Source organism: Xenopus tropicalis, chromosome 1, assembly GCF_000004195.4.
Source record: "Xenopus tropicalis strain Nigerian chromosome 1, UCB_Xtro_10.0, whole genome shotgun sequence".
Taxonomy (NCBI): Eukaryota; Metazoa; Chordata; class Amphibia; order Anura; family Pipidae; genus Xenopus; species Xenopus tropicalis.
The window spans coordinates 198,654,153-198,671,414 of NC_030677.2; positions in this window are offsets into that span (position 1 = coordinate 198,654,153).

Sequence of the window (17,262 nt, forward strand, 5' to 3'; positions counted from 1 at the left end):
ACACCAGTGCTGACATCCTTTAGTTCTGAGGATCAAACTAAACGTTTCTTTCAACTCAAATATTTTCTTATGAAGATAAAACTTTTTTCTGAAAGTGTTAGATATGTGATGACAGGCTAAGTGGGTGATGATTACCTTACTGGTCATACACATTTCATTTTTATATGAACTTCTATAGAAATATAAATGGATATATGGGCTTCTATAGAAATATAAATGGATATATGGGCTTCTATAGAAATATAAATGGATATATGGACTTCTATAGAAATATAAATGGATATATGGACTTCTATAGGAATATAAATGGATATATGAGCTTCTATAGTAATATAAAGCACTTATATTGTAGTGTCACCCACTGTGACCTACAGCACTTATATTTGCCCATTTGTGTCTGTAAGTTACCCTCCCATATAGATTGTAAGCTCTACGGGGCAGGGACCTCCATCCTCTTGTGTCTTTGACTCTTAACTTATTGCAACTGTATCTTGTATTTATTTGTATTTATTGTTATACTTTGTATTTATCTATTATTATCTTAATAACCCCCTGTTTGTATTAATTTATTCTACTGTACAGCGCTGCGTACATAAGTAGCACTTTATAAATAAAGATATACATAAATGGATATATGGACTTCTATAGGAATATAAATGGATATATGGACTTCTATAGAAATATTAATGGATATTTGGATTTCTATAGAAATATAAATGGATATATGGACTTCTATAGAAATATAAATGGATATATGGACTTCTTTAGAAATATAAATGGATATTTGGATTTCTATAGAAATATAAATGGATATATGGACTTCTATAGAAATATAAATGGATATATGGACTTCTATAGAAATATAAATGGATATATGGACTTCTTTAGAAATATAAATGGATATTTGGACTTCTATAGAAATATAAATGGATATATGGACTTCTATAGAAATATAAATGGATATATGGACTTCTATAGAAATATAAGTGGATATATGGACTTCTTTAGAAATATAAATGGATATATGGACTTCTATAGAAATATAAATGGATATATGGACTTCTTTAGAAATATAAATGGATATATGGACTTCTATAGAAATATAAATGGATATATGGACTTCTATAGAAATATAAGTGGATATATGGACTTCTTTAGAAATATAAATGGATATATGGACTTCTATAGAAATATAAATGGATATATGAGCTTCTGTAGAAATATAATTGGATATATGAGCTTCTATAGAAATATAAATCGATATGTGAACTTCTATAGAAATATAAAAGCTTGTATATAGAAAGAAAAAGCATAATAAAAAAGGAGTAAATATAGGATAAAATCATCTTGTACAGGTATGGGATCCATTATCCAGAAATCCATTACCTAGAAAGCTCTGAAATATGGGATCTTCCATAGACTTCATTTTAATCAAATAATTCACATTTTTAAAATTGATTCCCTTTTTTCTCTGTAATAGTAAAGTTGGGATCAAGTACCTTGTACCTTGTACCTGGCTACAGTAATCCTTCCTGGTGGCAAAACAATCCCATTGGGTTTATTTAATATTTAAATGACCCAAGGTATGGACATCCTCATTCGGAAAACCCCATTTCCCAAGCATTCTAGATTCTGCTCCCATACCTGTATTTTCTCCTATTTATAATTTTGTTTCTGTGCACAAACTTTTTTAATCATGTGACAGAATTCAGTGTGCAAAGTGCAAAAAATACCCTTTTTTTATACTTGGCACATTACGTTCTACATTGTAAATTAACCCAATTATGTAACTGGGGTGTAATAAGTTGAAGGGGCAACTAACTACAGCAGTTGCTGTAGCAGTTAACCCTTTAAAAGCCTTCTAGTAACCTGTGTAGCCACAGATGCCATACACTAATGCCAGCATAGCTATACCCCTATTCCTCAAAAGCAGTTTTGCACAGACAGTGGGCTTTTAAAGATGCAGAGATATATAATGTGCCAGAGATTGCACCTTATGACGTGGTATTTTTCATAAGTGTAGCAGCTGGGGAGGTTTCATTTACACAAAAGGTTGAATTCCATGGATGTGTGTCTTTTTTCAACCTTAATTACTATGTCATTTTCACTGGTACGTTGGTTAGTACCATCACATTATGTACCATTGCCGTTGAGAAGAATTGCATGTATATATGTGCTCTAACCTGTTTCTACATTCTTTTCTATAGTCACATTCATTTTCTTACGCAAAACCCATTGTCAAACCGTAGTTTGGGGGTTGACTGAAGATTTACACCCTTGTGTATAATTTGACATTTTCTACTAGAGCGTATCTTAGCAATTAGAGCACAGTGGCGCATTTATGGAAATGGGAAAAAAGGGATTTAAATGTTATCATTTCAAGCAACTTTGCAATATACATCAGTTAAATGCTATACAGCCTTTTCGTGATTTTTTATGTAATCACAGTTCCCTAAGCCCCGCCCCCTGTTCCCCTGCTGATCTGGCTGACTATTTTGTGACTCAAATAAAATGTGACAGTAGTCGCCTGTCCTCAGCCTGCCTTCAGCCTGCATCCTCCCAATCCCACAATTCCCTGCACACGTGATGTCAATAAGGAAAAAAAACATCACAGTGCAATGCATTGTGGGTTATGTAGTTCCTGCATGCTGTCTGTTAGCTGTGGAAGTTACAATTTGTAACATCATTGTTTTAGTCCCTCCTCCCCTGCCAGGATTTCGAATGACGCAGAAACTGTTTTGCAGCTGGATTTCAGCATATAAAAATAGTATTTATTCATACTTTTTGAAGGAACAGATTACAGTAATATTTCTTTTCTTTTCCCCTTCTGAATTGAGAATTGAGCCAGATGGATGACTAGTGAAATGTCTTCAAGGAAAAAACACAGCAAGTCCAGATGATTTAACTTATTACTATAGATATTCCTGGATGAATGAGAACCCTCACAGATATATTCCACTTTAAAGAGATACTATCGTCATAAATAATAATTGCTACAATGAACTGAATAACCACTAACCACCGCTACTATAAGCGAGGAGGGTTTAACTGCCCAACTCTTTTATTCAATGGGTCACTGTACAATGCAGAATTGTGCTCAGTACAGGGGGATATTATTTCCTACCCACCAGCTGTTGCAGGATTTTACTTTTCCTATAACAAAAATATTCTTATTCCTGGCCACCAAGAGTGCTGTGATTCTCTGTTCCCATAGTAAGAACATTGGGAAAAACTATCATATGAAATGATGTTGAGGATGGTTAATGACAGGATAATAACAGCTTCTGTCTTCAACTGATTCTGAGCAGAGTTTATCAGGAATTTCCCTGCCAAGCCCCACATGGATACTGTATGTAGCTGTATGTTCCTTATACTTGTGCACTATGGGATACAGAATGATACACCCTTCTATATACAGATCAAAGCTGGAAATAGCACCTTCATTTTCTTTGCATAAAGGTTGATATTAATATCAGTTTTACTAAATGTTTGTGTTCCAGGTGGGCATTTTTGTAGCCCCCTGTGTATGCCTAAAGTTGATTTTCCCTAATTAGCTATTAGTTGAATATCCTGATTTTGTTCAGGCATCAAACAACTAAATAATTAGCATTTCTCTTTTGTCTGACTGAACGGCAAGCAGATTTCTCTGTTTAAAGGGGATTCAATTCTGTAGGGGACTGAAAGTTTAGTTACCCTTTATTCTTCCAGGCCCCCAAGGTTTGGCCAGATAAGTGTAGTCCCTAATTTATAGTAAGGGGGGGGAAGCTGTTTTCTTATGCTGGGCTAAAGAATGTTCCTGGTAGTTCAAAAATTGTCCCAAAAATTGTCCAGTAGATGTAGATGTGCTCGGCCTCTTTGGATCCTGCCTGTTGGAGAAGGTGGATGGTACCTAGAGCCTTGTCGGAGGCAGGCCCAGTAGGTGAGGGTAGTGTGGGGATGGTTTAGTGGTAGCTCGCTCCTGGGCTGAGAGTAAGGATCAGGGCTGGTGGGTCACCTGAGGCTCCAATGCAGAGTATAGAAGGATTAGCAGTCCTGCTAGCAGATTAGCAGTGTTCCCACCTAGGTTGCACTTGGAGTGCCTTGGGATTGGACACTTACAAGTTGACATAATTCATGCATTGATTATTAACCCTTGATGGGTAAAAGCTTCTGGAAGCTTCAATCATGTGTAAATGCTAAATAATTGTACTATAGCTATCTGTGACTAGCCTTCTTCTACTTTCTTGAGAATGGCCCCCAACTGATTTAATCAAACTGAGAGTTGTAATTCTGTGATAGCCTTCCTCCACTAACCCTGTAGGGCCCCATCCCACCATCCCAGAGATATTGGGATGGACCCTGTTAGTAAAACCGATGGTAGCAGGGCTTCCATATGGGATATGGGTGCTAGGTACAAGCTGTAAGGAGGGTGTAGAGATCAACACCGGATTTCTAATGCAGGTGCCCATAGTGCGCCCCCATTCCCGCCCCCTCCCCCATTTCTCGAATCTGATTTTTTTGCTCTAAAAGTTGGCAAAAAAGTCATGATTTACTATGCGTCAAAAACGGTGACAATTTCGATTAAAAAAACACTCCGTCTAAAACTTGTCGAGATCATGTAGAAGTCAATGACAGACGTCCCTTCCCTTTTCTGGAAGATCTTTCTTTGCTTCAAATTGTTAGAGGTTTTCAGATTTTTGACGCCGACTTTTGTGCGATCAAAAAAGTCACGATTATCGTACGACAAGTCGAAAAAGTTGCAGTTTTCCGCAACGCTTTCCTGCATGTGCTTCTTCAGTTCAAATCAAATCAAATCAAATCACTTTTATTGTCAGATTTTTTGGATAAATGTCAGACATTTGTGGAAAAGAATTTACAATTTTTTTTAAAAAAAAATCTGCCTCCACATTTTGTTAATTATTCTGAATAAATAAGGCCAAGACAGAGCAACTGTGATCCAATGGGATTGCTGTGCTGTCTATGAAAACTGACACCCACTGGGCAGTTAAATAGACACTAACCAAACTACCTGGCCATGGTGATCTGGGTTTGGTCCACTTTAACCTTCAAATAAGTAGGGAAATAATTGATTAAATCAGTTTTGAGGCCTACAGAGAAGCTGGAAAACATAAATCAGATCTTTGCATTGAAGAACAAGTTATTTCTATGTATAACCACTAGGCGGCGCTCCTTACACACCAAAATATACTCTCAACTGCATTGAAAAGTCAAAATAAATAACAATCCTGCCTACTGGAAAGAGCTTTGGAACAATTATTATCTGTGCAAATATGAACTTTGTATATTTAAGCTACCGTCAAAAAATGCAAAGCCCAGCCATAGTGCATATTGTCCTGCTTTATAAAGGAAAGGAAGCCATACTGTAGGAATCACAGAGAAAGATAAAACTGATACACAGATGGGGACATAATCGTCACTGTGGGTTTGTCCTGCTGAGCCCCACGTGCTTCCGTAGTGATGCAGAAATTAGAATGTGAAAAGTGACCCTGCAGCATTTTGGTGGTGGTGCCCTAAATACAACAGAACTATAAATCCCAAGGAAAACTGGGACATGAAGGTAAACAGCCAGGCTGCCACAAGATGTCTATAACCACATTAACCCGTTATATGGAATCAGTGCAATTGTTATGAGGTAAAACAGGCAAGGTGTGCCCCAACAAGGCAACTCACATCAACCAATGACATTTCTAACTGTTCTAGACTGATGAATAGTTGCTATAGGTTACTGGACCTGAGCACATTGTGCCCCATTGTCTATATCAGTGGTGTCCAACTTCTGTGGTACTGAGGGCCAGAATTTTTCTGGCCTACATAGTGGAGGACTAATAATGACCACTCCCCTTTTCTAACCACACCCACCCACTTCAAACCACACACATGGTATCTAACACATTATTACCTCTTTATCATTCACTCTCATCCTCATTTATTCTCATGTTTTCAGCTGGCCTTCCCATCACAGCCTGGCAGTGTTATTGGTCAACCAATCAGAGACAGCTATGCACTATATAAACACAGCACCTACCTCACTTCCTTGCCTACACCTTGGCCTCTCTGAGCCTCTCGTCCCTTGTTCTTGCTCCCTTTGCTCTTGTTCCTGTTCCTGTTCTGGTTCTATTCCTGCTCTGGTCCTGTTTCTGCTCCTGTTTCTACACCCACTCACCTACTAACCCACCATCCTGCTCCTGCCTGTCCCTGATTCTGCGCCTTCGTTCCGTTTCTGCCTGTCCTTTCTCTACGCCCATTCCTTCTCATTCCTACTATCTTGTTACTTGTCCTGTTCTGTCCCACTCCTGCAACTGTATCTTGTATTTATCTGTATTTATTGTTATACTTTGTATTTATCTATTATTATCTTAATAACCCCCTGTTTGTATTAATGTATTCTACTGTACAGCGCTGCGTACATAAGTAGCACTTTATAAATAAACATATACATACAACATACATACATACATACATACTCCTACCTGTCCTGTCTCAGCTCATTCCTTCTCACTCCTGCCTGTCCTGTCTCTATGCCCATTCCTTCCTACTCCTACCTGTCCTGTCTCTATGCTCATTCCTTCCCACTCCTGCCTGTCCTGTCTCTATGCTCATTCCTTCCCACTCCTGCCTGTCCTGTCTCTATGCTCATTCCTTCCTACTCCTGCCTGTCCTGTCTCTATGCTCATTCCTTCCCACTCCTGCCTGTCCTGTCTCTATGCTCATTCCTTCCTACTCCTGCCTGTCCTGTCTCTATGCTCATTCCTTCCCACTCCTGCCTGTCCTGTCTCTATGCTCATTCCTTCCTACTCCTGCCTGTCCTGTCTCTATGCCCATTCTTTCCTACTCCTACCTGTCCTGTCTCTATGCTCATTCCTTCCTACTCCTACCTGTCTTGTCTCTATGCTCATTCCTTCCTACTCCTACCTGTCCTGTCTCTAAGCCCATTCCTTCCTACTCCTACCTGTCCTGTCTCTATGCCCATTCCTTCCCACTCCTGCCTATCCTTTCTCTATGCCCACTCCTTCCCACTCCTACCATCTTGTTTCTTCTTCTATTCTGTCCAACTCCTGCCTGTCCTGTCTCTATGCCCATTCCTTCCCACTCCTGCCTGTCCTGTCTCTATGCCCATTCCTTCCCACTCCTGCCTGTCCAGTCTCTATGCCCGTACCTCCATGCAAGCAGCCATGAATTCCAGTGCTAAGGTTGCTCTCTGGAACTGGGGCAGGTGGACTTTTATATCCAGGGGGACCTAAAATTATGGCATGCTGGGAATTGTTTGGAATGGTGCATCCAAATAATGAGCAGTTAGAGTTTGGCTAGCATAAATGGGTTCTATTAGAGATTTTAAAAAGTAAACAAATATATCACTTATTGCACAAGAGAAATTAGAAGGCAATAATTGCAATGATAAAGTCTGCCACTTGCTGTCTGAGTCATCTAATTGCTGTCGGAACCAAATCAGCATCTTTATCATTAAACCCACCGCTATAATTGGTGGAGGGCAGATAATTAAATGTAGCAGTGGCTTCATTATAAGAAGGGAGGATAAGCGCTGCAGGATAAAGAGAAAGAGGCAGTGATGAGAAACCTTTCCCCGGGGGATATAAACGTGCCTGGGACTGGCCTTGATAGAGAGAGAAGGAATATAAATGACTTGGCTATCAGTCATGCCTGTGCTGCTCCTTCTCCCATGTAATGAATATCCTGTTTTCCCACATACCGCAGATTTAGGAGCTCAATGAGAAATTCTTTGGATAGGGAAAGTCATGGGTGGAATCACGTGTGTGTCCTTGTGTCTGTTCCAGTCCCGCTGTTCAACAGCTTCATGCCAGCTCCATCCCTTGGGCAAGGCAAATACAGGTAAAGTGGCAGTAACTTGTTATTGGCTGTGTTGAAACTAGGAATTGCTGATAACATGTTTCCTAGTAAGGGACATATTTCAGTAATGAAAGGAGCTCTCATGTTTTGTAACTGTACATATGATACACAAACACACTGCTTGGCATGGCTGGGAGCCTGTAGCTGTGGCTCTAGGCAAGGCTTAAGACATGAGTGCTTTTTCGGGATCCACCCTCTCCACCGTGGATCACTCACTGATCCACCGTCTCCACCGTCGACCACTCACTGATCCACCCTCTCCACTGTAGACAACTCACTGATCCACCGTTGACCACTCACTGATCCACCCTCTCCACTGTAGACCACTCACTGAGCCACCCTCTCCACCGTAGACCACTCACTAATCGACCGTCTCCACCGTCGACCACTCACTGATCCACCCTCTCCACTGTAGACCACTTACCGAGCCACCCTCTCCACCGTTGACCACTCACTGATCCACCCTCTCCACTGTAGACCACTTACTGAGCCACCCTCTCCACTGTAGACCACTCACTGATCCACCCTCTCCACTGTAGACCACTCACTGATCCACCCTCTCCACCGTAGACCACTCACTGATCCACCCTCTCCACTGTAGACCACTCATTGATCCACCCTCTCCACTGTAGCCCACTCACTGATCCACCCTCTCCACCGTTGACCACTCACTGAGCCACCCTCTCCACCGTAGACCACTCACTGATCCACCCTCTCCACCGTAGACCACTCACTGATCCACCCTCTCCACCGTCGACCACTCACTGATCCACCCTCTCCACCGTCGACCACTCACTGATCCACCCTCTCCACCGTAGACCACTCACTGATCCACCCTCTCCACCGTTGACCACTCACTGAGTGCACCCTCTCAACCGTAGACCACTCACTGATCCACCCTCTCCACCGTAGACCACTCACTGATCCACCCTCTCCACTGTCGACCACTCACTGATCCACCCTCTCCACCGCAGACCACTCACTGATCCACCGTAGCCCACTCACTGATCCACCCTCTCCACTGTAGACCACTCACTGATCCACCATCTCCACTGTCGACCACTCACTGATCCACCCTCTCCACCGTAGACCACTCACTGATCCACCTTCTCCACCGTCGACCACTCACTGATCCACCCTCTCCACCGTCGACCACTCACTGATCCACCCTCTCCACTGTAGACCACTCACTGATCCACCCTCTCCACCGTAGACCACTCACTGATCCACCCTCTCCACCGTTGACCACTCACTGAGCCACCCTCTCCACCGCAGACCACTCACTGATCCACCCTCTCCACCGTCGACCACTCACTGATCCACCCTCTCCACCGTCGACCACTCACTGATCCACCCTCTCCACCGTAGACCACTCACTGATCCACCCTCTCCACCGTAGACCACTCACTGATCCACCCTCTCCACCGTTGACCACTCACTGAGCCACCCTCTCCACCTCAGACCACTCACTGATCCACCCTCTCCACCGTAGACCACTCACTGATCCACCCTCTCCACTGTAGACCACTCACTGATCCACCATCTCCACTGTCGACCACTCACTGATCCACCCTCTCCACCGTAGACCACTCACTGATCCACCCTCTCCACCGTCGACCACTCACTGATCCACCCTCTCCACCGTCGACCACTCACTGATCCACCCTCTCCACCGTCGACCACTCACTGATCCACCCTCTCCACCGTAGACCACTCACTGATCCACCCTCTCCACCGTTGACCACTCACTGAGCCACCCTCTCCACCGCAGACCACTCACTGATCCACCCTCTCCACCGTCGACCACTCACTGATCCACCCTCTCCACTGTAGACAACTCACTGATCCACGATCTCCACCATCTACCACTCACTGATCCACCCTCTCCACCGTAGACCACTCACTGATCCACCGTAGCCCACTCACTGATCCACCCTCTCCACTGTAGACCACTCACTGATCCACCATCTCCACTGTCGACCACTCACTGATCCACCCTCTCCACCGTAGACCACTTACTGAGCCACCCTCTCCACCATAGACCACTCACTGATCCACCCTCTCCACCGTAGACCACTCACTGATCCACCCTCTCCACCGTCGACCACTCACTGATCCACCCTCTCCACCGTTGACCACTCACTGATCCACCCTCTCCACCGTCGACCACTCACTGATCCACCCTCTCCACCGTTGACCACTCACTGAGCCACCCTCTCCACTGCAGACCACTCACTGATCCACCCTCTCCACCGTCGACCACTCACTGATCCACCCTCTCCACTGTCGACCACTCACTGATCCACCCTCTCCACTGTAGACCACTCACTGATCCACCCTCTCCACCGTTGACCACTCACTGAGCCACCCTCTCCACCGCAGACCACTCACTGATCCACCCTCTCCACTGTAGACAACTCACTGATCCACGATCTCCACCATCTACCACTCACTGATCCACCCTCTCCACCGTAGCCCACTCACTGATCCACCCTCTCCGCTGTAGACCACTCACTGATCCACCCTCTCCACTGTAGACCATTCACTGATCCACCCTCTCCACTGTAGGCTACTCACTGATCCACCCTCTCCACTGTAGGCTACTCACTGATCCACCCTCTCCACTGTAGACCACTCACTGATCCACTGTCTCCACCGTCGACCACTCACTGATCCACTGTCTCGACCGTCGACCACTCACTGATCCACCCTCTCCACTGTAGCCCACTCACTGACCCACCCTCTCCACCGTAGACCACTCACTGATCCACCCTCTCCACCGTAGCCCACTCACTGATCCACCCTCTCCACCGTAGCCCACTCACTGATCTACCGATCTACCCTCTAAGCACCACCCATTTTATGACTTTTCACAGCAAAGACAGGACAGTTGGCCCTTAAATCTAAGGACAGAAATGATAGTTGAATTGGCCACAGATAACCTAGTGGTGCAATGGTTTCAATTACCACCATGTAGCCATGTCCTGAGTTTGATTCCAATTCCTGAGGTTGATTCCATTAACGATGCTCCTATAGAATGTGTGCATAATAGGAACCTTACATTTCATGCATGATTGGGACCGGGACTGAACTAATCGATCAATCTCTGTAAAGCCTGTCAGCGCTAAATGTATATGTATATGTATATATACCACTCACTGATCCACCCTCTCCACTGTAGACCACTCACTGATCCACCATCTCCACTGTCGACCACTCACTGATCCACCCTCTCCACCGTAGACCACTCACTGATCCACCATCTCCACCGTCGACCACTCACTGATCCACCCTCTCCACCGTCGACCACTCACTGATCCACCCTCTCCACCGTCGACCACTCACTGATCCACCCTCTCCACCGTAGACCACTCACTGATCCACCCTCTCCACCGTTGACCACTCACTGAGCCACCCTCTCCACCGCAGACCACTCACTGATCCACCCTCTCCACCGTCAACCACTCACTGATCCACCCTCTCCACTGTAGACAACTCACTGATCCACGATCTCCACCATCTACCACTCACTGATCCACCCTCTCCACCGTAGACCACTCACTGATCCACCGTAGCCCACTCACTGATCCACCCTCTCCACTGTAGACCACTCACTGATCCACCATCTCCACTGTCGACCACTCACTGATCCACCCTCTCCACCGTAGACCACTTACTGAGCCACCCTCTCCACCATAGACCACTCACTGATCCACCTTCTCCACCGTAGACCACTCACTGATCCACCCTCTCCACCGTTGACCACTCACTGATCCACCCTCTCCACCATTGACCACTCACTGATCCACCCTCTCCACCGTCGACCACTCACTGATCCACCCTCTCCACCGTTGACCACTCACTGAGCCACCCTCTCCACTGCAGACCACTCACTGATCCACCCTCTCCACCGTCGACCACTCACTGATCCACCCTCTCCACTGTCGACCACTCACTGATCCACCCTCTCCACTGTAGACCACTCACTGATCCACCCTCTCCACCGTAGACCACTCACTGATCCACCCTCTCCACCGTTGACCACTCACTGAGCCACCCTCTCCACCGCAGACCACTCACTGATCCACCCTCTCCACTGTAGACAACTCACTGATCCACGATCTCCACCATCTACCACTCACTGATCCACCCTCTCCACCGTAGCCCACTCACTGATCCACCCTCTCCGCTGTAGACCACTCACTGATCCACCCTCTCCACTGTAGACCATTCACTGATCCACCCTCTCCACTGTAGGCTACTCACTGATCCACCCTCTCCACTGTAGGCTACTCACTGATCCACCCTCTCCACTGTAGACCACTCACTGATCCACTGTCTCCACCGTCGACCACTCACTGATCCACTGTCTCGACCGTCGACCACTCACTGATCCACCCTCTCCACTGTAGCCCACTCACTGACCCACCCTCTCCACCGTAGACCACTCACTGATCCACCCTCTCCACCGTAGCCCACTCACTGATCCACCCTCTCCACCGTAGCCCACTCACTGATCTACCGATCTACCCTCTAAGCACCACCCATTTTATGACTTTTCACAGCAAAGACAGGACAGTTGGCCCTTAAATCTAAGGACAGAAATGATAGTTGAATTGGCCACAGATAACCTAGTGGTGCAATGGTTTCAATTACCACCATGTAGCCATGTTCTGAGTTTGATTCCAATTCCTGAGGTTGATTCCATTAACGATGCTCCTATAGAATGTGTGCATAATAGGAACCTTACATTTCATGCATGATTGGGACCGGGACTGAACTAATCGATCAATCTCTGTAAAGCCTGTCAGCGCTAAATGTATATGAGTTTTGTACCAAATTCAATATAATACTCAACCCATCACAACAAAGTCTGACTAATACCAAACCAAATTCAAAAAATGTAAATATTGAGATTAGGGTACAGTCAGCAAAACCACATAATCCTTGAACAAAATTTGGCACAAATCTTGCAAAAAAGTGTCAGGATTTTGCCAAATTCCAGACTGTATTTATGGGGGAGTGTAATACAGGTCGCTCATGGGAACAATTTTGCCTTTGCGTAATGTAAAATACCTTTAGCAAAGCCATTGCTCCTTATGTGACAGTAGGAAAGCGGTTGCACATTTTTTTTAGCTTGCGCAGTATAAGTAATAAAACTGCTTAAAGTAGAAGGAAAGGCTAGTAAAGAGTTAATCTCAAGCTGCAGGCATACCTTCAGTTCTCTCAATAGTACCCTTAAGTCTCCCCATATTTCTCCTGTTCAGATGATCAGAAGCCTCATAGGAAAAAAAATGCTGAGCTGTGTAAATAAAATTCCCATAATGCCTCGCTCCTGCACCGAGACCAAGACCAGTGTACATGCTCAGTTTGTAAGACTATGAGGAAGTTTCCTGCTGATTGGCTCAGATCACAAATTCCTAAGGGGGGGAGTGAGTCCTTAGCATTCTTGAGGGAGGGGGGAGCAGGAGAGGTAAGAGAGAGGAGAGAGCTGTGTGTCTCTGGCAAAACAAAGAGACAAGAAATCCTGTTTCTTTTGATAGAGGACTCTCTAGCCTACTTAGTTTATACCTTTTCTTCTCCTTTAATGGACGAGACGTTATTTTCGCACAATTACACCGTCTTCAAGCACGTCTTGTACATTCACAGTGCTCAATTAAAATTTGCACTACAATAACAGTCTAATCAAGAATAATAAATTGCAATGCATGTTTTTATTCATATTTGTTCTCAGTTTTTTTTTTTCCAATTATGACTTTTATTACGTTCCCGCCTTCCTAATGATTTTCCGCATTGCGGCTCATTGCAGCAGAGAGAGACATCTGATTTCAAAGAGAAATGTTTAAATCTCAGTGATTTACTATTTAGACCATCATGGCAGCCCCTGAAGTTGGTTCTCCCCATCCATGATTTCCAATTGGAGCACAAAGAATTTGTGTTTGACAAAATGAAGACATTCCAATTACTTAATTTCTTTTTTAAAAATGAATGTTCAAACTGCAGTGCTTTTTGACCCAAGTCATAAATATATCTCATTTGAAGCTTCACTAAAACACAACTGACCTGAGACTGAATGGGTGGTTACTTTGTACAACATTAGTGATGAGCGAATCTGACCCGTTCCGCTTCAGCGAAACATTTGTAAAATGCATTGAAGTCAACAGAATTTTTCCGTGGCTACCGCGCAACTTATTTTACACACACACAACTTTTTATGCACTTTTTATGTGTGCTACTTTTTTTCTCACTTCAAATGCATTAAAGGAGAAGGAAAGTCATTTTGGCATTTTACTGCCAATAGATTCACCACATTAGTGCAGAAAGCCCTAGGAGCTCCCTCCGATAGCAGCTGCCATTTTAGCTTGGTCTTGGTAGCTTCCTGCTGCAGTTATAGCCATTGGTAGCTCAGATCACACATTAATAAGCATGGGGGAAGTGAGTTCTTATGCATTCTTTTGGGAGGGGGAGCAGGAGAGAGAAAGAGGAGAGAACTGAGCAGACTCAAGCCCCAAAAATGAAGGAGCCCTAAAAGAGAGGAAGTCTGATACAGAAGAACATGTTCCCAAAAAAAGAGACAAGAAATCCTGTGTTTCTTTTGATAGAGGACTCAGTGTAGCGTTTCTGTGAGTGCTTACGGCTGTATTTATGCAATTTTTTTTCCAGCATATTTTTACTGTATTTTCACAAAAAAATTCCCTCATCACTTTTCAACATACAAATAAGTGCTCAGTTACTTACAAAAGGAGAAAGTGCTAGGTGCATAAATGGGCACCATTACGAGGCTATTCAGGTAGCACTAGAACAGCGGTTCTCAACCTGTGGGTCGGGACCCCTCTGGGTCTCAACCTCTGGTTCGAACAACCCTTTCACAGGGGTCGCCTGAGAGCATCCGAAAAGACATATTTCCGATGGTCTTAGGAATAATTTTATGGTTGGGGGTCAACACAACATGAGGTTGAGAACCACTGCACCAGAACATTAGATTGAGCACATTAAGCTGGGGCACAATGAATACCTGTACTGAATGCCCACCACTGAATAGACTACTAGTAAGGGGCTTGGGGTTGCTTATGACCCTTTTGCATATTTTTAAAACAGCTAGATATAATGGGTTATACCAACTTGGATAATTAGTTTTTGTTTTTTATACTTGTGATGTTAAAGGCCGAGTACTTAAATGTATTTCTATATTTTCTCACCAACCCCCCCTGCCTGAGTAGCCACTTGAATGCCTTTAGCTGGATCTTTTACTCACTGTACCCTGGCCTACATTACAGCGGCTTACACAAGTAGGCTGATTTGCTCTATGTGCGCTATTAATCACTGTAACCATCTCCGAGGTTAAGTGATGTGATCAACAGTGTCGAAATGGTGCCGACAAATCTCTACTCTGACAAATGCCATCCGCTTCAGCCTCCTGCCCTAGACTGGTCTGCAGCCAAAGATGCTTTAGAAGGGATTTATCCAACCCATTGTATCAAACGGCATTTTCTTTCAGGTTGCCCAGCTGTTATCAATCCAGCCGGCAATTGCATCAACAAAAGATTACTAGGGGATAGAATTGAGGATTACATTTGGTATGACAATATTATTAGTTGGTGTAAGTGCCGTGTTACAAGGGGCAGATCATATTAGTCTAATCTATTTGCCTTTTATAGGCCAACGAGCCAGAGATTTGACAGCAAGAGGCAACAATATTTTGATGTTGCTAAATATAGAAAGCTGACAGATGGATCATTGGATTGATGTTTATCCCAAGATCCCACAGTTGTAGCCAGCAACTCCCGGAACCCCACAACCACCCTCCAGTTTAACCAAACCACTTTGAATCTAAAATCTTGCAAAGAGATTAACCAAAATCTTAGCAGTTTTATGATATTGTTTTAATTATTGAGGCAATAATCGGTTATAATCGGTGGCGATACAAATCCCATAAGGGGCATTAGTGGACCGAAAATATGAACCATGCAACAAAAGGAATGAAAATGAGCTTCTGAGCTTACACTGAGTGTCATTCCACGCACAGACAGCAAATACTGCCTAAAATATTTATAGGCTTCAATGTTTTCATTGTTTTCCAGATTAAAGGCATTCTGTCCATACTGTAGTTTATGTAAGGAGAGGTGGAACATGGCTTTTCATCTTTGGTCTCACCTAGAGAAGTTAGGGAGCAGAGATTGGGATCTCATGATCGAGGTAAAGGCAGTGGATCACAGCTTCTGTCATAGGGAACTCATAAGAGTCATTAGTTAGACAAACCAAATTAAAAAGAGCAGCATCTGCCATATTGAGGAGAAGTAGAGTGGAGGTGAAGTAGCTCCCAGGCAACACTCACCTTACCGTAGGAGCCAGTCAACACTCACCTTAGCATAAGAACCAGGCAACACTCACCTTACCATGAGAGCCAGGCAACACTCACCTTACCGTAGAAGCCAGGCAACACTCACCTTACCATGAGAGCCAGGCAACACTCACCTTACAGTAGAAGCCGGGTAACACTCACCTTACCGTAGGAACCAGGCAACACTCACCTTACCGTAAGAGCCAGGCAACACTTACCTTACCGTAGGAGCCAGGCAACACTCACCTTACCGAAGGACCCAGGTAACACTCACCTTACCGTAGGAGCCAGGCAACACTCACCTTACCGTAAGAGCCAGGCAACACTCACCTTACCGTAGGAGCCAGGTAACACTCACCTTACCGTAGGAGCCAGGCAACACTCACCTAAGCATAAGAGCCAGGCAACACTCACCTTAGCATAAGAGCCAGGCAACACTCACCTTACCATGAGAGCCAGGCAACACTCACCTTACCGTAGGAGCCAGGTAACACTCACCTTATCATGAGAGCCAGGCAACACTCACCTTACCGTAGGAGCCAGGTAACACTCACCTTGCCATGAGAGCCAGGCAACACTCACCTTACCGTAGGAGCCAGGTAACACTCACCTTATCATGAGAGCCAGGCAACACTCACCTTACCGTAGGAGCCAGGTAACACTCACCTTGCCATGAGAGCCAGGCAACACTCACCTTACCGTAGGAGCCAGGTAACACTCACCTTGCCATGAGAGCCAGGCAACACTCACCTTACCGTAGGAGCCAGGTAACACTCACCTTATCATGAGAGCCAGACAACACTCACCTTACCGTAGGAGCCAGGTAACACTCACCTTGCCATGAGAACCAGGCAACACTCACCTTACCGTAGGAGCCAGGTAACACTCACCTTACCATGAGAGCCAGGCAACACTCACCTTATCGTAGGAGCCAGGTAACACTCACCTTACCATAGGAGCCAGGTACCACCCACCTTTGCCATGAGAGCCAGGCAACACTCACCTTACCGTAGGAGCCAGGCAACACTCACCTTACCATAGGAGCCAGGCAACAC